The 23134-nt window shown below is 46.1% G+C and overlaps 1 protein-coding gene across 10 annotated transcripts in view; it reads right to left on the reverse strand.

Moving 5' to 3' along the window:
• The window catches only part of C3H4orf19 (chromosome 3 C4orf19 homolog), an 86639-nt gene extending 66070 nt beyond the window's left edge, over positions 1-20569 (reverse strand). For 4 of the 10 annotated variants that reach the window (XM_049108700.1, XM_049108706.1, XM_049108699.1 and 1 more), the window contains exon 1: positions 19838-19931. The gene's annotated coding sequence lies outside the window, so the exon portion shown is untranslated. The other 6 variants (XM_035714115.2, XM_049108707.1, XM_049108705.1 and 3 more) reach the window with 5 other exon arrangements.
• Positions 20570-23134: the final 2565 nt, after the last annotated feature.

The raw sequence follows: 23134 nt of genomic DNA on the forward strand, positions 1-23134 counted from the left end.
AGGAGAAAGAACGTATATGCGCATGAGCTGGGGAGAGGGTCAGAGGGAGAGAGGGAGAGAGAGAGAGAGAGAGAGAGAGAGAGAGAGAGAGAACCTTAAGCAGGCTTCATGCCCAGCATGGAGCCCCATGTGGGGCTTGATCTCATGACCCTGAGATTATGACCTTGGTGAAACCAAGAGTCAGATGCTCAACTGACTGAGCCACCCAAGCACCCCTATGTTTAACTTTGTAAGGAATTGCCAGGCTGTTTTCCAAAGTGGATGCATCATTTCACATTCCCACCAACAGTATATGAAGGTTCCAATTTCTCAGATCCTTGCAAACACTTGTTATTGCCCGTCTTTCCTATGATAGCCATTCTCGTGAGTGGCTATTATAAAGTGGGACACTTCATAATTTTTTTTTACACTTCATAATTTTTATCTTTAAGAACTGTTTTCTGATTACAGAAGTCATACAGATTGACAAGCACAATTTCTGCGTGCACATGCACTGATTTGATTCCAGCTTCTAGGCCACTGTACCATCTTCATTTTGGCATAGTTATGTTGTCCAATCTTACAAAAAGATGGAGGCTCAGGGATGCTAAGCAGCTCTAAGGCTGGGACTTGACCCTAGGTGTGTCAATAAGCTTCTGGTTTTCACCACAGTGTTATTCTGGTATGATGGGTACTATGTGCACACATACACGTGTGAGGATCAAATGGGATAATGAAGTGAACTTTATGAATTTATAGCATCTAGTAATGAAGAGTAAGATGTTAAAGGGACATGACTTTTGGATTATATAAGCAGGCGACATGTTATCTTTTGAGAGATTAAGGAACAGAGCGGTGACTTCTGTGGCCACAGAGAAATTTAAAGGAAGACCTGAGATTAAAGAGCCTCACACTAGTTTGGATAAACTGGAGTCTTTATCACCCCATTTGGAGAATGAGGACTTTAATCATCTTAGAGTTATGGTCATAAATAGCATCAAAACATGTGCTAAACGTGTTCACCTTTAGGTCTGTGCTTTAGAGAGAATGAGGCCAGTTTCTCCTGAATTATTGTATCATCTGAATGCAGCAGGATTACCTTATTTTGGTTTTGTGATTATTTTCTAATGCACATAAAACAGTTCCTTTCTTTTATTCTTTATAGTGGAGAAAAAATTATTTTGCTATAATTAAAATTGAGTTTTGGCCACAATCATGAGCAGTTCTAGAAATTAAAACTCCTCATGCTCTAGTTAAATATTATTAGAAAAAAAGTTCCTGCTTGCTACAGTCCCTTCTCTAGAAATCTGTTCTGTGGAACTACACACATAATGACAATATCTTTATCTAGACTCTTTCCAGTTTTCAAGTTTGCATATGTGACTCAAACAGAAGATTTCAAGGAAGCTGATCCTCTAAGTAACTACTTTGTGGACCTTGCTAAAGGTGCCGTATTTTTACACATCATTTCCTGAAGAGAACTAGACAAAAGATCCTCCAACTTCAAGAATCCTAACAAAAGGGGCAGGCTAGTTTGGGATGGGATAGACTTGATTCAGGAATGAGAGCTACAGACTAGAATGCTCATTTTTTGAAAAAATATGTGTATTATTGGGGCCCCAGGATGGCTCAGTCATCTGCCTTCGGCTCAGGTCATGATCTCGGGGTCCTGGATGGAGCCCTGCATCTGCTCCCTGCTCAGCCAGAAGTCTGCTCCTCCCTCTTGCACCCCCCACCCCCAGTGCACATGCACTCTCTGTCAAATAAATAAAGTCTTAAAAAAATGTGTATTTTCAGCAAAGGATCCTCATTGTCTCAATCTTTACCTTGCACTTGGCAGCCTGTATTTGGAGGGTTTCTCCTTTCATGGGGTGCAGGGTGGGGCTCTGGGTGGGGTGGATGCAGATAAGATAACAGTTCCAGTTTTACCACTCTTATGAATTTTGTGCTAGGGTTGAAGTGCTCAGGAGGGAAAAAGGAGCCCTGTTTCTGTGGATTGTACAAAGAAGAGGGAAGGAGGAAATGGTAGGAGGATGATTTCTCTTAAAAGGTGCTCTTGTGGCTGCATTTCCTCTAAACCCAACATTTGGTGTCCACTTTGAGTGAAATGCATCTTTCTTGGTCAGGCATATATGGAAAGATCAAGAAGGATTTTTTTTCCTAAACCAGCAGAAGGTCTGGCAGGAAAGCAGGGAGAATTGACTCTGTTGATGTATCCTCAATAAGTGACAGTATTGATCTCTGAAATCATTAAGCTTTGGTATTTTGATCTGTCCAAAAAGGTGGAGGGAGTTCTTTTACATGAAAAAAAAAATCTGCTGGAAGATTATAAACTAATTCTGAATTTCTAAGTAGCATTTGACCTTCACAGGCACATCAGTAATGTCACTGCATAAAAAGCAGCCAGGGTCATCTAACCTAGTATGGAGGCATCTACACTGAGGAAAGAGTCTGCTGGTTATGAGGGTGGGCTCTGCAGTCACACAGAACTTGACCGAGTCCCAGCTCTGTCACCTTGAACAACTTGCTTAACCTCTCTGAGCCACCCCTTTAAGTTAGGTGATGTATATAAGTCACTTTGAGTACCTGACACATAGGTGCTCAGTAAATGGTAGCTATTCCTGCTTGCCTGACAAAGAGATTTTTAACTACGGATATGGGGCGCCTTGCCCTTCCAACTCATCCTAAGACAGGTATCATGTCATTTGTATTTTATTTGGCCTTTGTTTTTGAGTGGCTACTGTTGTCTGGTAGTGTGCCCTGAGGAGTCAAAGAAGCCTGACCCAGAGTCCTTGAGCTTGATGGAAAGAAAATCTACGTGATATCATCAGTTGAGGGAAATGGGAAGGAGAGCCAATCAATGGGGTTGGCAATGGGACAGCAATTTCAGATGGGTTGAGTTTAAAGGGGTTTGGGAATATGCAAGTGGCTCTGCCCTGCAGGCATCTGTTATCAAGGGATCTGGAGCTGTGTGAGGAGATGGGGCTGGAGATAGGGCATTTGGTGTCATGTGCATCTGAGCCATGAGTGGTCTAGACACTGTGACACTGCCAGAGGTTGGTCAGGAGCTAGAAGACATAAAGGACTGTGGGGTAAGGGAGGAGCCTAGGGACACAACAGTGCTTGAGTGCTTGGAAATGGTAGGTGGCAACTGGAGTGTTACGGTATCTCCTAGGGCCCGAGATAACATGATGCGTGGATATCTAGGTTTTTGATTAATATTTATTTATTTATTTATTTTTATTTAAATTTATTTATTTATTTATTATTTATGATAGTCACACAGAGAGAGAGAGAGGCAGAGACACAGGCAGAGGGAGAAGCAGGCTCCATGCACCGGGAGCCCAACGTGGGATTCGATCCTGGGTCTCCAGGATCGCGCCCTGGGCCAAAGGCAGGCGCCAAACCACTGCGCCACCCAGGGATCCCTTGGTTAATATTTATTAAAATAACATCCAGAAAAGTAGCTTTCTATTGAGATAACTGCAAAACTTATATTCTATTTACAATTCTCTAAACTCAATCTTTTTAAGAGTGTTTTTTCAACTTGGTTAATTAAAGGCAAGGCAGTTAAATGTTTTACTTAAAAATGTACTACACTTAATTTTTTTTAAAAGTGTCTCAGTGACCAACAGACAAACCCTTTTGCAGTACTTAAGTCATTTTATAAAACTAATAAACTCATAAATAAGGTAAATCTTCAGTTGTCATAAACATTTCAATCCAGTATAAAAAAGCAAAACTGGGGTGCTTGGGTGGTTCAGTAGGTTAAGTGTCTGACTCTTGATTTTGGCTCAGGTCATGATCTTGGGGTCATGAGATTGAGCCCCATGTTGGTCTTCCCTCCCAGCGGGGAGTCTGCTTGATATTCTCCCTCTGCCCCTCCCCCCTCAATAAAAATATATAAATTTTTAGAGAAGATTTACTTACTTGAGAGAGAGCACAAGGGAGAACACAAGCAGTGGGGAGGGGTAGAGGGAGCAGGGGGAAGCAGACCCCCCACCAAGCAGGGAGCCCAAAGTGGGGCTCAATCCCAGGACCCTGGGATCATGACCTGAGCTGAAAGCAGATGCTCAGCCAACCGAACCACCCAGGTGCCCCCCAAATAAATAAATCTTAAAGAAAAAAAAGGCAAGAAACTATCTGAAAGGTTTTAACTTAAAGATCCCAAGACAAAATCAATTAGCTAATGATATATTTATTTATTATTTTTAATGACATATTTTAAAGTGAAATCATAAGACTCAACATATTAACAAATTATCTTATGTACTGTGAACACTGTCCATGTTCAAAACGTTGACTACAGACTTCCACAAACTTTTCTAAAAACATAAATACTTTGGGTTTCATTTAGTTCCTCATATCTCTGCTTAATTCTAGACCTTCCCAGAGTTAAACTGCTATCTCATAAGGACATCATCTGCTTCAACATGGAATCCATCCATACCTTACAAAGGGCTCCGTCTTCTCACCTCGGTCCCCAAGATTCAAATTACGAGTTAGCTAATTCTCAAGTCCTCTGGCTTTTCCACCTCTCACGCAATCTGCCATTGACCAGAATTGATGACTGGTCACCGTCTGATAGTACTCTGAATTTTCTGTACACCCTTCCTTGATGACAGAGTCATAACTCCTAAGTACGTACAGGACCTGTGATTGGCTTCTGCATCACCAAACCCCAGGGTCAGACTTGATAGGAGATGGCAGGCAAACAAGGGATGGGTCATGGAAGCAGATGAAAAACCAGGAGTGAGAAGTGTAACGGTAGAACAGAAGTCAAAGGAAAAGAGAATTTCAAAAAGGGAGGCAGCACCAATGTCAGTACTTTAAAATGCTACAACGGCAGTTTACAAGGTAAGGGGATGAAATGCGACTGCTAGTCTTTTTTTTTTTTTTTTTTTTTTTAAGATTTTATTTACTTGAGACAGAGAGAACATATGAGCAGGAGTGGTGAGGGGCAGAGGGAGAGGGAGAAGCAGACTCCCTGCTGAGTGTGGAGCCGGACGTGGGGCTCAATCCCGGGATCCTGACCTGCACCGGAGTCAGATGCTTCATGGACTGAGCCACCCAGGTGCCCCACGATGGTTAGTCTCCATGGCCATACATTTAAATTTAAGATTTAAATGTTATCAGTGAAATTTTCATGTCACAATGAAGGTAGAAAACAAATAACCATAAATTACAAGTGAATTAAGTGAGAAAATGGGAACTGCATTTATTTATTTATTTATTTATTTATTTATTTATTTATTTATTTAGCGGGGGGACTGCATTTAAAGGCAGCAAGGAGTCAAGAATTCTTTAAGACTTTAAAATTTCACTTAATAACTTAACAAGGAAAGGGGGTGGGTAGCCAAAAAGGAAAGGAATGAGGTTCCGAGGAAGAGATGTCTGTTCTGTGCTAATTTTAATTAAAAAAAAAAATAAAAAGGTTTGAGTGTGTTTACCGAGGGTTGACTTCCTTTTTTTTGGGGGGGGGGTGTGGGGTGCGGAAGTAGGGAGTGCTAAAAGCTTAAAGATTTAGGACAGAGACGGCATTACTACTTGATGAAGCAATGTCCCAGAGGATGGAGGCTAAAAGTGAAGGAGTCCATGTGAAAAGGTTGACCTTGAACAGGAAAAGGAACACTTTATCCTCTGAGAATGGAGGGAATGAGGAAAGAATTGATAGCAAGGTAGATAGCTGGGAGGTCGGGGCGGGGCAGGCGCTGGCAGCTGGGCCAGCCAAGCTGCCTGAATCTGGGCCCCGTGGCCAGCCTGGCAGGGTGCACACAGCACACGGGTTCTGGGAACAGACTGATTCTGGGCTGGGATGGTGACAGCTCCAGAAATGGCCCAGTGGGGACCAGCAGAGCTTCTGGGTAAGGGAGCAGTTCATATTAATCACAGATCAGTGAAGAGATCCTAGATGTTTCTGCTCAGCGTTGGTGTCTGGGTTAAAGAAAATGAGACCAGAGGTTAAGACGTGCTCAAGAGCAGTCGTTAGCATCTCTTCAACTAGAGACTGGGTTTTTTCTTGGCTTCCAGAATTATGCTCCCCTCTTTTAAAACAAAAACAAAAACAAAAACATAATCCATTTTCTCCTCCACCTCTCTCCCTGGCTACCCTGTCCTCTTTCTTCCTGTTTCAATGTGCGTGTCATTTTCTCTGAAAAGCCTTCCCTGACCTCTCTCTCTCCCCTCCTGTCTGAATCAGATCCCACAAAGGCTGTTAGACGCCCCTTTCATCCTTCTTTTGTTGCACCACAGGATGAAATGTTAGTTTTATTTATGTGACTATTTCAGATACTGTAAGCCATATGAGGATAGGGACTCTATTTGTTCACCTTTGTATCTTGGTCAGCACATAGCTCAATGCCTAGCATGCAGTTAGCGCTCAATAAATACAACAAATGAGGGGTACCTGGGTGGCTTAGTCAGTTAAACGTCCAACACTTGACCTCAGCTCAGGTCTTGATCTCAGGGTCATCAGTGCAAGCCCTGCACTGGGCTCCATGCTGGGCATGAAGCCTACTTAAAAAAAAAAAAAAAGATGATGAATGAATTTATATTCCAAGTGTCTGGTGTGGGAGCATGGGATTCCACAACGGTATTTGCCTGTTAAAGTTAACTTAACATTTGTGAAAAATGCACACTGTGGGGTTCCCAGGCAGGCTCACTTACACTTTCTCTGTAGGTCTGGCATCTGGGAAATGCTCAATACATATTTGATGAGCGATTAAGAATTTTTGCACTAATGGAATTTTAATTCCTTTAAGAAAACAAACATAGCTGCCTCCAAGTCACTCAAAAATTTTTTTTTGAAAGATATTACCTAAACATTAAAAGCAACTTCTTTAAGAATAAACAAATTAGGGCACCTGGGTAGCTCAGTGGTTGAGCATCTGTCTGTGGCTCAGGGAGTGATCTTGGGGTCCCGGGATTGAATCCTGCATTGGGCTCCCCTCATGGAACCTGCTTCTCCCTCTGCCTGTGTCTCTGCCTCTCTCTGTGTGTCTCTCATGAATAAATACATAAAAACTTAAAAAAAGTAAAAAAATAAACAAATTAAAAAATTCCCCAACAGCGTCATTCAGAAAAAACACTAGAGCTCACCAGTAGTTTCTTAATAACTAGAGTGAAAATACTGATCATATAACTAAGGCAGCTTCTGGGAGAATATATGATTAGAAAACCCAATGCTTAATTTCTGAAGTTTCACACTTTTGAAGCATCTCAGAAACATCTTCTTAGATCCCACCTTGATACTACATGAACTCACCGATTTTTAGCACAGAAATTCATGGACTTGCAAACATTTAAAAAGAGAAAGCGTCACCAATGAATGCTTTGCCACTTTTCTCAGGAAAGGAAATTCGTGAACACATGCGCGAAGGTTAGTACCATACAGTAGGCAAATGTTTTTCCATGTCCCACCCAAAGCAAACAAATGAAAATGAAACTTCAGAGACAATTATAAAATAGCTCCAAATTTAAAGACACAGTATCCTTTTCTAGATTCGCCACAGGAGGAAAAACAACTCATTTGGAAGAGTTTAAGACTAAGTTTTACATAAACGTGTGTGTATGTGGGGGGGGGAGGTGGTGAGTGTACAGAGTCTAAAAAAAAAATCAAACAGATGGTAATCAAAAAATGGAAATGCTTAAGATACGGAAAATGCTGAGTTGAAATAAATTAATAAAACACTGGAAAACAGGCTCACCAAATTTTTTTAATGGGAGCAGAATAGTTTCCGAAAGACAGGGGCCCATTTAGGTGATGAACACCAGATGCTGGGTGTAGTTCATTATAGACAAAAGTATTCTGATTAGCTTCAGGGGAGAAGGAGAAAAGGATTAGGCTCCAAAGGTGGGAAAGCCAAACACAGCCCTCCACAGCCTGCTGCAGGCGACTCCCCAACTGTCCCTAGATAACTCCTGGTCTAAGGACAAAGCAGTTCTCTATCCCCTCTCTGGTCACTGAATCCGGATCCAGAGTCATCTAGTGCACTGGGCAACCACCCTACACGGTGGACAATCGGAAATATTGCTCTGAACCCACAGTCAGGGCAAGGTCAGCTGTGCTTCCCGTAAGAGCCCCTGAGAGCCAGTCTATGAAAAGGGCCCTGAGAGCTGCAAAAAAAGGGCTCAGAAGACAGCTATGGGAAATCACTGACGTGATCGTCTCATTAAAGGAATCCTTGCACAGGGATGTCTTCTTCTCTGGAAAGTCCAGCACATGGGTGTGTTGTTGCAGGGGAGACGGGGACTCGTTGGCCCTCCCTAAACCCAAAGTCTGTTTTCCCAGCATGACCAATGAGGCAGTGAGGCTGAGTGTCCCTAACATGTTCTTCCTGTGGTGTATGTGTGTGTGCATGTGTGAGGGAGGGGGGAGCAGAGGCAGGGGGATTGTGGGTGTCCTTCTCCTTCTCAGGTTTCAGTGTGGCCTCTTGGGTCTGAAGTCTAAAGTCTATCCGTTGCTTTAATGGGTGTTTTTCAGAGTGTTGAGCATGACGCTGGACCCTGGCGGAGTCTGAGCACATCATTTACTGACGCACAGAGATTTATTTACTTGCCCGCCCAGTAAAAGCCAAGTTATTCACAGATGCAGTGTGTGCTAGAGAAGACTTAGCTTGTAGGAGAAAGAATTCTAGACCCAGAGTTAGCATATCCCTGGATTCCAGTCTTGGTTCTGTTATTAATTTAGGGCCATGTGAGTTTGGCCCAGCCATTAACCTCTCTGGGCTGCAGCGGCCTCGGAGGTGAAGTGGAGAGAGTGAATCAAATCACCACCAAGACCCTTTCTGGATCTAACACTCTGCGATGAACGTGGCCTGCGTGTTCAGAAGAGGGAGTGATCAATCTGGGATCAAATGATCAAGGGTTTTCATAACTGAAGCAGTGGAGTTTGTTCATTTTCTACAAAGCCTGGTTTCTCTGTTGTAAAAACCCTGGAGCACAGAAATGTCCAATGTAGATTGCAAAAGTCCCCAGTAAGCTTTGCCCCATGCATAAATACTGTTAACTGTTTGGAATTTTTTCTTCCAGATATTTTAACTATAAGTGCTACCTAGAATCGTTACTACTGGCTAAGTGCTAATTATAATAATTACTATCTGCGTTAAAATGGAACATCAAGTATATGTTTCTTCAACAAATTTTTATGAATTTAAAATTATGTCCTGGGTGTCTTTGCATCATGTCATCGTGTGCATCTCATTATTTTTTATTAGTGCAGGGTGTTGCATTGTGTCTCTAAGTTGTGCTTCATTGAGCCAACGCATATTGACGATGTATGAATTGTTTTTTCTTTTTTTATTATAAACACTGACTATAACCCTATAAAATTCCTTGTATACCCATGTTCTAAAATCCAATCTTGACACTGCCTGCCTTGCTTTCCATTTCTACCCATCACCAGGTCCTGGTGCTGTCATCTAGTATCTCCGGAAGCCGTGGCCTTCTCTCCATCTAAGTACCTCTGCTTGAATGAAGCGCAGGTCCAACAACATCTCCTGCAACCACAGCCCCTTCACGGGTCTTCTCTGTCCCCAACTCTGCAGCCAGAGAAGCAAATCTTATTACTTACAAGTTGAAAACCTTCAATAGTTTCTCACTGTTCTTAAGGCCACTGACTTAGAATGCTCTTATGGTCTATAATTTGCTCTAAGATATGTTGGCATAGACTCTGGGATGCATGAGTGTGTTTTACATCTGCACCCTAGAATGTACGTTGGTTGCCCCAGTCAGGAACATGCGTGTCAGAGGTCCTTTGTGAGAATGTTCTCACAAGGGCTGCAGTCCAGAGGTGGTTTCTGCAGGTAGGTTAGCTTCCTTATCTCCAATCAACACAAAGGACTTTATTAATTAGAATATGGATGTTAGAAGCTATTTTTCACTAGGGAAATCACTCTTGTAGGAGATTTACAGATGGGTTGTAAAGAGTGGAGGCATCCCCATTCATGCACCACCACGGTAGATGGTAGATCCAGGCAACTGCACCCTCCCAGGGGGTTCCCAGTACTTGTTTCTGAAAAATGACTGACTAGTGGGCCAGCTCAAAGGAATCTTGCTGCTTAAGTTAAACTCTGAGGTTAGCCAACCTTGCCTCTAGGAGAGTGTCCCCTTTGCCTCTACTGAACTTCCCGTGAGATAGAGAAATCAAAGGAATGGAAGCAGGGACTTCACCGTGCCTACACAACAGGCTGCCCGATTGTTCCGATTCCTGCTTACTGATCAGTGTTGGAAGGTGGGGCTGAAATGAGCCTGAGATTTGCTTTTGGACCACGTGGGAGGCTGTGAGGATGAAGACCTTTACCCCCCACTCAACTCTAGATAGTGGCGGTTTCAACACCCACCCCCAAACCCCTAAATAAATAGGAAGGATCACATCAGGAGAAGTCAGGTTATGTATGGCACGTGGCCTACCAGGCCCTGCACCATCCACGTCCTGCCTGCCTCTCCTGGGACCCCTTGAGCTCAGGACATCTCTAGGAACACGGCTTCCCTCTGGACCCATGACCATGCTGGTCCCTCTGCTCCCCCTGTGGCTCCTCTGCCTGCTGAGGTCTCACCCTCGGGTCTCACCTGGATGTGCTTCCTCAGGGAAGCCCTTCCTGCCTCTCAGCCCAGGTCACAGCTCCCATCTCACCCCTGGCGGCACCCAGGACCTTTCTCCCTGCCGTCCACACAGGAACATAGCCTGATAGTTCTGTGCGGCTATCACATTGGTAGCCGTGAGATTGTGTCCGTGTCTGTTTTGTTCACCCTTGTATCCCCACCAGCTGGCACAGCCTCTGCACACATTTGCCTAATAGTAGGGCATTTCGATTTTTGTCCACACAGCAGTTGTAGAGGGCAAAAAAAAAAAAAAGCTTTTTATGGCACTAGGTTCACTAACTGGAGCAGGCCCTCTACAGTGAAAACACTTTACAATGAAGTTCTTAAAATAATCCAATCAAACTCACAAGGCAAAGGATGCACAATATATAAAATAGCAAAGGTGAGGCAATGGCCTTCTCTTTTAAATACTATAAATGCTAACTTTGTTATTTTGAAAATCCTTTATGGTGGGCAGCCCTGGTGGCTCAGTGGGTTTAGCGTCGCCTCCAGCCCAGGGCGTGATCCTGGAGACCCGGGATCGAGTCCCGCATCGGGCTCCCTGCATGGAGCCTGCTTCTCCTTCTGCCTGTGTGTCTGCCTCTTTCTCTGTGTGTCTCTAGGAATAAATAAATAAAATGTTTAAAAAAAGAAAAAAGAAAATCCTTTATGGAAATGAAAAAGTTGTCATCTTCATGCCTCACTTTGCCCTCTTTTAGGTTCCTTTAGTCTTGGCACTGACAGGCTGAGCATTTCAGCATGTACCCAGGCTCTGCTTTCTCAAAGAAGTCCACCTTTGTCTCCTCAAATGAAGTCCTTGGCCCCCACCTGACTTCCCGCGAATACAAACATGGAACTGTGACTACATTTCCCCCCAACCCCCAAGGTCTCTATATGCTTGAGGTACAGAGAGCATTTAAAACAGACCCTGGACAGACATTTAGGCAGATGATTTTATACTAAGGAAGGTGAAATATCCAGTTAGAAGTTCAGGGCAAATCCTAGGTGGTTAAAGTCTGAAGTCTGCTCTCACTTGGTGTGGCTTTTATCAAAGGTAATGATGTTGTGACCCATGGGCCACCTGATGGCCTCCCCCAGGCCCATCCTTCCCATCCATTCCATACCCCATGGTGCTGCTCTGGCCCAAACTTCACATTTTATATTTGAGAAAAGTGGAGGCCACGGGCTGAGAATCAGAGTTATCAGACATTTACGAAGTGGGGACACATGCTTGGAGAAACACTCAGCTTCCCAGTTTTACAGATAAGGATGCTGAAAGCCGAAAGCCAGGGCGATTGAATGGAATTCCTGAGGTCCCACATCGAATGGCAGCATTGGCATTCAAGGCTGATGACAGTCCCGCCCTCGTTCTGGTCCCTTCTGGGCAGGGGAGTCGCATCTTTTACTCCTCCAAGACTCACTCAGAGAGAACAAGCTCACCAAATGGCTTAGGGATGGAAGAAAATCGAACCCCAGCTCCCAGTTTCTTTTCAGAGGATCCCACATAAACTCAGTAGATGGTAAACACTTGCAAACAGAAGTGAGTAAAGATATTTAATGGGACCAAACATGCATATGATGCTGTCATCTGTGTTTAAGGGGATGATTCTGATGATTTCTGACTTACAGGCAGGCGGGTACATTGCCTCACCGGCCACACCTGCCATTAGGGGCCCTGCAAAGGGCGCGGGTGGCAGATTCTTGACTTCTTGTTTGTTTGCTCGTTCTGCTTTTTGTTCGTCTAATTAACCCTTATGGAGCAACTGCCTGCCAAGGGTGCAATTTCAGTAATTTTACTTTCTCTAAAGATATCTCAGCTTTTTTTTTTGGATTACATAAAAGTCACACTCCTTTTGCTCCCGTTAGAACTTTGAATTTAGGCAGGGTATTAAAAGACAACCCTCTAGCTTTCTCCACACCAGCGGGCTGTGGCCTTGTTTCAGGTTCTCTTCCCCAGAGCCACAACTCAGCCCTATACTTCAGCACCACGGAAACACTAGCCTTTTAGCTCTGAAAAGAGAAAGGTGTCACATCAGTAATGGAGACTGAGCTTAAAGTGGGGGAGGATCAGGCCTCTGTCAGAGATCTCATGAGGCTGGACCTGTGCCTGGGTCGCTGTGTTGCGCCGAAGCTTTTACTATGTCCACTTCTAGAATGTTTGGCTTCCTTCACCAAAACCAGATCCTGGTGGGGATCATAAAACCTGTCCCGTCAAGTTCAAAAGAGAATGCAGATAAATTGCACTTTGTAAACTAAATCTTGACTCTCTAGCCAATTAACTCTCTTTTATGATTCTTTCTAGAAACGACTGCAGCAGTAAATGAGTCTTGTTATGTGCTAGATAGCCAGCAAATGGGGATTCAGACCCAGGTCATCTTGATTTTAAAATGTGAGCTCTCCCAACTTCCCCCGCCCCCAGGATGCCCAGCGGAGGCTGGGGAACACAAAAGGGAGAGGAATTGCTTTGAAGTCTTTTAGTCAAAGAGGGCAGGGCTGGTGGGGGTGGGATGGGGTGAAGCCCAGGGTTCCTGCCCTTGCTCTGCCTCCGACTTGCAGGGTAGCCCTAAACAGGGTGCTTTCTCTCCCCAGGCCTCGGTTTTCTTCTCCATAAAACCAGGTGTTTGGATCAGTGAAGCCCCTCTCCAGGTCAGGATTCTGTAACCTATAGACATTCTCAGAGCCTTAGAGCTTAAGAAAATAGGCTTAAAAATTTACTTGGAAAAAAATACAGATCTTTTTATCACTCAAAGAATCAGAGGAAAAGGTTGCAATATTACATCATCTATAATATGATAACATGTTATTATATTTAAATAATATAAATAAATATAATACGTCATTTGTTGCCACTGGAACCAACGTAGGGGTTCAACTCGATAAGGAAAGCAGATAAGGGAGGAAATGTTTTTATGAGGCATTTTTAAGTTTCCATGAAATAATTACTTCAAAATCGCCAACATAAACTTTCGAACATCTGAGTTAGGCACAGTGTCTATGAAAAAAAAAGAAAAAAAAGAATGCAAACCGCAAAGCAAAAATTGATCAGTTTGATAATTTCCTCCAAAGACCAGATAGAAAACCTGCAGAGCGCTTTCCTCCAAAGACCTTCCCTGCAGGTCCGTCAGAAGACTCAGCTTGAAGTCAGCAGACCTGAGTTCAAGTCCTGACTGAGTGACATTGCCACCTCTCACTGTCCTAAACTATGAAAGGGGCATGATAATCTTGTCTCTGAAGATGTCATGGGGTAGATCTAATAAACTGAACAACTATTTGAAGAACTGTTTCATTATAACTAATTGCCAAAAAAAAAAAATTCTTTCACTATATAGAGGGAATTGACAGGGGATACAGATTTGGAACTTTATTTGAACTGCTTCTTAGCCAAAGTTGAAAAACTGCTACAGCTCAAAGGAGTGAAAACAAACAAACAGAAAACCAAAACAACCATTAACACCCAAAAGCATCTTCTTTTTCAGGAGTAAAGAAGGCAGAGGTGACACCCCAGCCTAAAGTGTGGGAAACACAGTTGAGAACTGGGCAATTCAGAACCATCTTCACTTCCCCCTTTTTTTTTCTTTCCTCAGAATCCAAGTTGGCATCAAGTCTTGGGGGATGTGCTTTGTTTCTCAGACTTTACTGTACTTAGGAATCGTCTGGGGATCTTGTTAAAATGATTCAACAGATGTGAGGTAGCAGCAAACCTGTATTTCTAACCAGCCATTCCACTGGTCCATGGATACCACTCTGAGTAGCAAAGCTCTTGGCTTATTGGGAAAAAAAAAAATGGTGGAGGGTTGTTTTTGGAGAGGGGCAGACATGGGTCTGAATGCCATCTTTATCAGCTCTTAAGTGTGTGACCTTGGGTGAACAACTACATCTGTAGAGTGGGACTAATACCTATTTTATATAATAGATAGGAGGACCCTTTGAGATATTAACAGATATGGTTCTTTTCTAATTTGTCTTTCCCTTGGCTCCCGTACACTCATTATCTTGTCCTCTATTACTCTTCTCTGATGATCCAGTTGGCTTATTTAATCTGAATCTTATTAAGTAGCTTCTGTGCACATGCACACACACCATACATTCTTTGAGGGCATTATCGTCTCTGATTTTATTTCGTTTAGCACGTAAATCAAGCAAAAGTATCCTTAAAGTTAAATTCTGTTTATACACATCCCTGAATTGCACGATAATACCATCCTTCCCCATCCTTCCCTCAGCATCATGCAGAGAGGCAGAGCTGTGTCGTGCTTACAAACATGGGCTTTGGCTCAGGTCTGAGTAACAGAGCTGGTTCTCGACCGTGCCACCTGCATTTCCTGCCTAACTCAGACTGGCATGTCTGGGTTTCAGTTTCTTCACCTGTAAAATAGGATTTCTGCTTTAACCTCAAGGGTTGTTGGGAAAATGAAGTCAGTTAAGTTATGCAAAGTGCTTAGACAATGTGGTAGATTGCAAACATGACAATTCCCCACCCTTCCTGTCAAAAGGTGGGCTTTTGGAGGAGAAGCAAACTCTGTTTCCCTTTCAGCCTCAAGGAGCATTGCCTCCGGGCTCCCTCTTCCAACCATGCTGAGCCAACACATGAGCAAGCCCAGGTGGCCTGCCCGATGACGGGAGGCGTGTGGCCCTGCTGTTCCGGGCTGATTTGGCTGATGGTCAGCCAATACTTAAGGGCAGGGCTGCCTTGTGATCACAGGTACATAAGGGAGTCCGACAAGGTGAGTGGAGTCACCAGGCCCCAATTGCTGACCCACAGAGTCATAGACTAAATAAAGACTAGTCATTTTAAGCCACCACGCTTTGGGCTGGTTTGTTATATAGCAATAGATCATTGATACTCTATGCAAGTACCTTTCCCCCCAAATTTCATAACAGCCCCCTTTATGGAGGAATTACTTACATGGAGCGATAAACCTTTGCTATGTTGGCTTTGTTGTTTAGGAGCTGGGTGTGACTACATTTCACACTTATCGTAATGGCCTTATGCAGAATCTGGAGGTGTGCCTCCTTGCTGTGGACCAGGCACCCACACAGCCAAGCTCATTAGGAGTCCAAAGAGAAATAATTACATGTATGTGCTGGTGGCAGTCTAAGCATGTGGCTCTTAACAACTCTTTACGGGTGCATGAAGACCTCACTTCATCGTTAGGTTGCCATAGTCTAGAGGACTGAAGCTGTTGGCTGTCTGGTCAGAGGGATAATGCTTCCCAGCCACGACGTGCAGACCCACTCTTTATCACCCGTAAATGACCCAAAGGATATACTCAATTATCGAATGGAAGGAAAAAGACTTAGCACCCAAGTCAAAAGAAATGTCCAAACTCTAAAGTTTGACTCTGGGACTCAGAAGCAAGTGAATCACAAATAAATCCAAATATATGTTGTATGACAATGCTATGCATGTAATAGTGACGGAGGTGTCACAGGCACTCTGTGCCTCCTGCGCACTGCTGGCGTGCGCCGCGACAATGGCACTTCTGCACACACAGCAGAGGCTTCTCCGTGACACACGGCAGGCTGTGTTGTGGCTGATTTAAACAGGAGGCCGTTCTACTGTCCACTAGTATTACAGCTACACAGTTAAGAGTCAGGGTGTTTTTACTCCCAGAAGGAGTCAAGCTAAATCAGAGAACGTGTATTACGACACAAGGGTGACAGTTTATCCTAACTTGGCCTTCAGATGTACATATTTAGGTCTGCGTGAAGCAGCACTGGGTTGTTGGAAGTGTGAACTATACTTGGCTCATTCTTTATCAACACCTTTCTCCGTGAGAGAAACAAAGGATGTGCCGCCCGAGTGTGGCAACAGTAGGAGGTAACGTGCTGTGATGACACACTCATCACGGCTCACACTTACCTGCCTGCCGCAAGTGTATTTTGAAATGCCACAGAAATCAACTTCAGAGACTTCAGTCACCCAATATTTTCTGTGACATGATGTCCTAAATACCTTTGCCCCACTAAGTATCTTTAGAATCAATTTACTTCTCACTCTTCTCTCCTGTGGAGTTTTACAGCAGCTGTCTTGCTGGTATCTTTCCCACTTCAGTCTTCTCATTGCGGCCAGAGAGAACTTTCTAAGAAACAGATCTCTCCGCTTAAACCCCTCCAATGGTTTATCTGAAGACTGTAAGATCCCTGGAGGCAAGGACGGTGTCCCTGGCACCTCGCTGAGTGTGGCGTCTGAAATCTCTGACCTTACAAACGTGCTGTCTCCAAGGTCAGGGATCAGTTTCATTTCAGAGAGCCACGCGTACACTGAACAGGATGGGGTTCACTGCACAGGGTACAATTCGAGACCTCTTCCCCTTTCTTTTACTATTTGCTGCAGTTCAGGGGCATCTTTCCTAAGATGTTTGAGGACACTGAACTAGTATTTTGAGTCAAGTATCTGCTTCAGGACACACATTCATCTGATGGCTACATTACACTTTAGGGTCATTAAAAATTTTTTTTAAAAGACTTTATTTATGAGACACACAGAGAAAGGCAGAGACATAGAGGAGAAGCAGGCTCCCCGTGAAGAGTCCAATGTGGGACTCGATCCTGGGACTCCAGGATCACGTGCCGAGCCAAAGGTAGATGCTCAAACACTAAGCCACCGAGGCCTCCCAAGGGTCATTTTTAAAAAAGATTGTATTTATTTGAGAGAGAGAGAGAGTGAGCGAGTGAGCATGCACGCAAGTAGGGTGAGAGGGAGAAGCAGGCTCCCCGCTGTGCAGGGAGCCCAACTCCGGGCTTGATCCCAGGACCCCAAGATCATGACCTGAGCCAAAGGCAGATGCTAACTGTCCCAGCCCCCCCCCCAGGCACCCCAGGATAGAGTTATCTTGATGATATATGGTCCTTCTGAAGATTCCAAACTCTAATGGAACAGGAAGGTGAAAAAGCTGCGAGTAGATAACAGATTCCACTTTCATGTTATTCTCTTAAAACAGCTTTCAGGCGGTAACCACACTAGGAAAGGCTACAAATGGGTGACCCATCGGACCTGCAGATGGGTGAAGGCTCAGGTCTATCCTTCCCTAGGAGGAGGCTACCAACTCTTCTCATCATCTAGAAAGTCTACCTGCAACCAGATAATCTAATGAAAAAAAAAAAAAAAAAAGGACAGGCAGGAGCTAGGTATTATTTAACCAAGACCTCAAAAGAGCCCAAGAGTCATCGGAAATATTGTGAAACTAAGGGAATTTGCGAGTCCAGGTAGAAGAAACCCAGCTACCGGGAGGCCGGTATTCAATTATCTGGAAACTGGAGTCCCTTCCAAGCAGCACAGTACAAGGGCTCTTGGTGACATGCAACTTTTTGACTGGATTTGAATCCAGATGTGCAAACGCTCTTAGAACATAGCTAAGACTGGTCACATTTGTCTTTAGATGTCACTGGATACTGAAATCTTTAGAGCCATTAAGGACCAGGCCCTGGAGCCAGGTGCCAGGAGACAGGCACTTATCACACACTTGCTGAACGGAGGGAGCAAAGAAGAGAAACCCAAACCCTGCCTTCCCGTATTCACGTCTTCTCCATTTCTGTTCTGTGCTCAAGGCAGCTGCCTCTAACTGATTCTTCACATGTTAGGGAAGTACAAAGAACCCCAGAGTCCTGCTTACCCTTGAGGGCTTCAAAGTACTGTTTCAAAGACCTGCCTCATGACCGCTGAGGTGTTCTATAGGTACCGGCGTTTCACATCCGAACCTTTAACTTCTGTCTCCTTAAAATATTAGTAACTGGAGGATTAGATGTGGGAATAAATAGAATTGATTGTGTTGAAAAGCAGCCACCACTCTCTATTTCCTTCTGGTTCAGCTCTCAGACGTTTCTCAGCTTTCCTACAGCACCGCTCCTCACGACAGCTTGGGTACAGCCACCCAGGACGTTCCTAAGCCATGGTGCGAATTGCCGCCAGGAATACAGTGAATGAAAAAATAAAACACACTATTCTTTGATGAATAGTGAGCCACCTCATGCAACGCTGGCTTCCTCTAAATTCACGAGGCAAAAAGTCTACACCACAACGGAAAAGAAAACGCACCTAAGTTACTAAGGAGAGTTTTGGGTTTTGTCTTGAAGGTTAATTACAGTCCTGGAAGGGGGAGGGGAAGTCCCACTGATGTTGACATCTGGAAAAAGTCTTCAGTGGTGGTTTGTGAAAAATCTCACCTCATCAGGGCGGCCAAGGTCAAATGCGACCCAAGCAATCGACCTGGGGGATGCTGGCCTAATTAGTAAATATTCAGCAAACAGTTTGTGACCATTTAACAGTCTGCACCTGGCACGCTCTTTCCACACGTGCCGCTTCCCAGCGCCGCACCCGCCCCACCGCGACCCGGGGCGCAGCACCCCAACCCAGCCGGAGCCAACCCCGGCACCCAAGGACGTTTCAAAGCAACAGCGGCGGTCAACATTCCATTTCCGTTTTATTCGAAAACGCTCAGATGTTTACAGATGGGGGCGGGGGGGGGAGGAGGCACTTAGAAATAAGGGTGGAGATCTCTCTCTCTCTCTCTCTCTCACTCTCTCTCACTCTTTTTTTAGGGGGGAAATCTCTTGCAAGTTTGCCCAACGCACGTTCTCAGGGGCTGTTGAAAGTTCATTAATTAGGGATTTAAAACCCAAACTGTCTCCTACAGCGCGGGGATGCCAAGCTCTCCAAAGTGTCCGCGTCTGGACTTGGGGGGGGGGAGGGGTCGTACAGGTCCCGCCCGCCCCCGTCCCCGCCCCCGCCCCCGTCCCGTGCCTTTGTTGAATTCCGTAACTTTTCCCAAGTACTCACACTGGGAACTGCCTCACCCCCCGCAACCTTTTATTTTTTCCAGCCATAAGGAAGTAAAGAACTAAAAACGACCCGCGAGAGAAGTCGGGGCACGGAAGCCCCAACGCGGAGCTGGGCGGGAGGCAAGCCCGCGGCCAGGATGGGGGGCGCGTCCCTACCTGGGGCCCGGCGGGGTGGGGGGGGGCGCGTCCCTACTTGGACCAAGGCACGGGGCAGGGGCGGGGGGGGCGCGTCCCTACCTGGGGCCCGGCGGGGGGTCGCGGGGCGCGTCCCTACTTGGACCAAGGCACGGGGCAGGGGCGGGGGGAGCGCGTCCCTACCTGGGGCCCGGCGCGGGGTAGGGGGGGGCGCGTCCCTACTTGGACCAAGGCACGGGGCAGGGGCGGGGGCGCGTCCCTACCTGGGGGCGGAGGCCGGTTGTTGGCGGAGGGTGGGGGGGCGCGTCCCTGCCTGGGACCCACGCGCGGGGCGGGGGCGGGGGCGGGGGCGCGTCCCTACCTGGGGCCGGGCGGCGGCGGCGGCGGCGGCTGCGGCGGGGTCGCGGCGCCCATGGCTTCGCCGGCCTCGGGCGACCGCGCCGGGAAACGCCAGCGGCTCAGCGCCGCCCGGAGCCCGCCGCGCTCGCAGCGGCCGCCCCGCCGCCGTCATTGGGCCTGCGCGTCACGTGGCGCGGCCCCGGGCGAGCCTCCCCGGCACGCGTAACCCTTTACCTGCGCGCCGCGAGCCGGGGCCCCCAGCCGGCCGGTCCCCCCGCCCCCCCGCCCCCCCGTCCCCCGGCCCCGGGCGCGCTCGGCCTCGGGGCAGCCACGGCAGGTGGGCAGGTGGGCAGGTGGGCAGGTGGGCAGGTGGGCAGGTGGCCCGCCCGGGGACCGCCTCGGCGTCCGCGTGTGCGCCCCGCTGCAGGGACACGGGAGTCCCTGGGATCCGGGCGTCACGCGGGGCCCGATCCGTGAACGCGAGCCGAGCTGTGCCCCCCGCGGCCGCACGTCGCTGTCCTCGCCCCCCCGCCCCCCCCCGTTCCCGCCGCGCTGTCCCACCCCGCATCTGCCCCCGGGAAGCCGCACGCACCGGCCTGCACCCTGGAGACCCGGGGGCGCCCCGCGGGGTCCCCCCCCCTGGCCAGCGGCACCCGGAGCTCGCGCACCTCGGCGGGCGGAGAGCGGCGGCTTCACCCGAAGGACGACTTAGCCGTCGCGACCTCGTGTCACCGTGCGCCCCAGGAAAGTTGGCAGGGACGGGAAAATGTGTTGAGCAACTGCGCCCCCTAGCTCGCCCCGCTGCCTCCCCGCAGGTGACCCAGGGGAGTCCCGGTGAAGCAGGCGCCGCCGGGCGGGACGGGACGGGACAGTCTTCCTTAGAGACCCGCGTGCTGTCCTTGATTTTTAATGTGTCCATTTTAGTGATTCCAGCGCCATTCACGCCTTTGTCCTGCTTTATGGGAGAAGACTCAATGTTTTTTTTTTTTTTTCGGAAGACTCATTTTTAAAGATTCTTGTCCTTCGTGTAGTAGCTGCATGCTTTAAACCATAGGCGTAGAGGGAACTTCTATTTTACATCATTGTCTGATAAAACCCTTTGTCACAATAAGGGATCCTCATGTCCAGCTTCTAGTGGCCGCCTCAGTAATGTCCACCGAATATTGGTACGTTTATCAGTTAAGTTACTCTGACCAAAAAAAGACCTTGGTATTTATCTTAGGTATTGAAGTGTAGTTCCCAGGCTAGCAGAATCAGCTTGATCTGGAGGGATACAGTAAAAAGGCAGATTTTAGGGGCTCCACCCTAGACATACGGATTCTGAAATAGTTGGGGTTCCGGAGGGTGAAGTAATCTGTGTTTGAACAGAGGATGCACGCTCCAGTCTGAGAACCACTGCTCTGCCTATGCTCAAGCAGCTGGCTGAGTTACCTTCATCTATCAAAGGCGGATTCTGCAAAGCCAGAGGTGGTGGTGTTCTTGGTCATCTTAAATTGGGTGCCATATAATTTGTCGCGTTGATAACGCTGAAACGAAACCCTCCGATAGGTCCCTATACGTGTAATCTGTACTTTCTGCAGATCATGTGGAATGCCAGGCGGAGCTCTGAAGGGACCCTTATTAAAAATAGGGAAGAAAACCCTATGGTTTCTGGATGCATGTGGGAGTGAAACACCGTGATTCAGTTAGGTTTGAGGTGTGTTCCTGTTTTCATTGGCATAGAAATCGTTCCCAACCGAAGAGTCACGGAAAAGAGGAAAAGTAATTTGAGTGGATTTGTCAATGTAGTTCTAAATCTGCCAATAAGGTTCTTAAAAAAAAAAAAAAAAAGACCCACAGTTTAAAAAAGTTTATGGTATCGGCTTACATTATAACCAAAAAAAGAATCATCTTAGGCATTTTAGACTTTTGAGAAAGAGATGAAGGCGTAGGTTCTTTGCTTTGAGCTACAATTCCTCCCCTGGGTGGCTAGCACATTTCCAGTTGCCTGCACGGATGTCTTTACTTTTGAACTCTCTAGGTCCAAATTTATTTTAGTATTTCCTTCATTTTCATCTCCTAACCTATTCATTTTACATCTGCGATTCTCCCCTCCGCCAAGTTGCAGTTGGAGCTGGAATTATGTGGGTTCTCCCTTGCTCATCACACAGCTTTGTCAGTTCAGCCCTGAGATCATACCTCTTCTTAGCATCCTCTGTGCTGCTGTCCTAAGATCAAGATCTTCTATCTATCTCAGATCGTTACCATAGTTTCGTTACTGGTCCCCAGCTTCTGGTCTTCTGACATGACCAGTTCTGGTCCCCATCTCCGATCCATCTGACGTGAGTTTGAGTTTTCCAAAATACCATTTCAACTAGGCCTTTCCCCTTCTCAAAAAACTTTCCCATGATTCCCTGTTACAGAGTGAAGTTTAATTGTATGTATATATGTACATGTAATACAATGTATTTAAATAACCTCTAAATAACCTTAAATAACCATGACCTTAAGACCAAGAGTCACATGCTCTACTGGCTGAGGCAGCCAGGAGCCCCCAGAATAAAGTTTAAAAAGCCAACATGGCATCGGAGGTCATCCACAGTATATGTTGACTCTCCCTGATTCCCTGTTTGTGCTCACACAAACATTTCGCTTCACCTGAAATGTCTTTTTGACCTTTTCGATAGCTAAGTTTCTGTCCTTCAAGTCTCCTCCGCTGTCACCTCCTCCTGGCCATTCTTTCTGAATCCCAGTTCGAGTTAATTGCTCCTCGGGAAAGTATTCTCAGCACCTGCGTTTCACTTTTATTAACAACTTTTTTTTTTTTTTCTTTTCTCTAATTGAGTTGTGTCTCCTTTAGATTCAGGGGTTGTGCATGACTAACGTTTAGATCATCCTAGGGCATAAAGCCTGATGCCTTGGACAAAGCAAACCCATGGTATTTGTTGCGTCCTTGCCCCTAGGAAAGAAGATTACTTACGTTTGTTAAACAGCAAACTCCATGTATATGACATGCTTTTATGCAAACAATGACAATCCACTCCTCTGCGTGTTCTCCGAACTGAAAGAGAAGGTTTAACCTTCAACCTAAAGGACTTAGATTAGGATCCAAGAAGGAATTCCCAGCATGAGAGTGGAATTAAGGACCATTTTCAAGGGGGGTAAATTCTCAGCAGAAATATGTCTCAGCCACACGAAGATGAAACCAGGTAGATCATTTCTTCAATTTTTTTCTTACTGCCTTGATTTTAAGTTTCTCTGAGAATGATTGTTTGTGAAACTCGATACAGAGTTTCATCTGATTGTTTCCTAGTTATCATCACTTAAGCTCTTCATTGCT

The sequence above is a fragment of the Canis lupus genome, chromosome 3 (assembly GCF_003254725.2).
Source record: "Canis lupus dingo isolate Sandy chromosome 3, ASM325472v2, whole genome shotgun sequence".
Classification (NCBI taxonomy): Eukaryota; Metazoa; Chordata; class Mammalia; order Carnivora; family Canidae; genus Canis; species Canis lupus.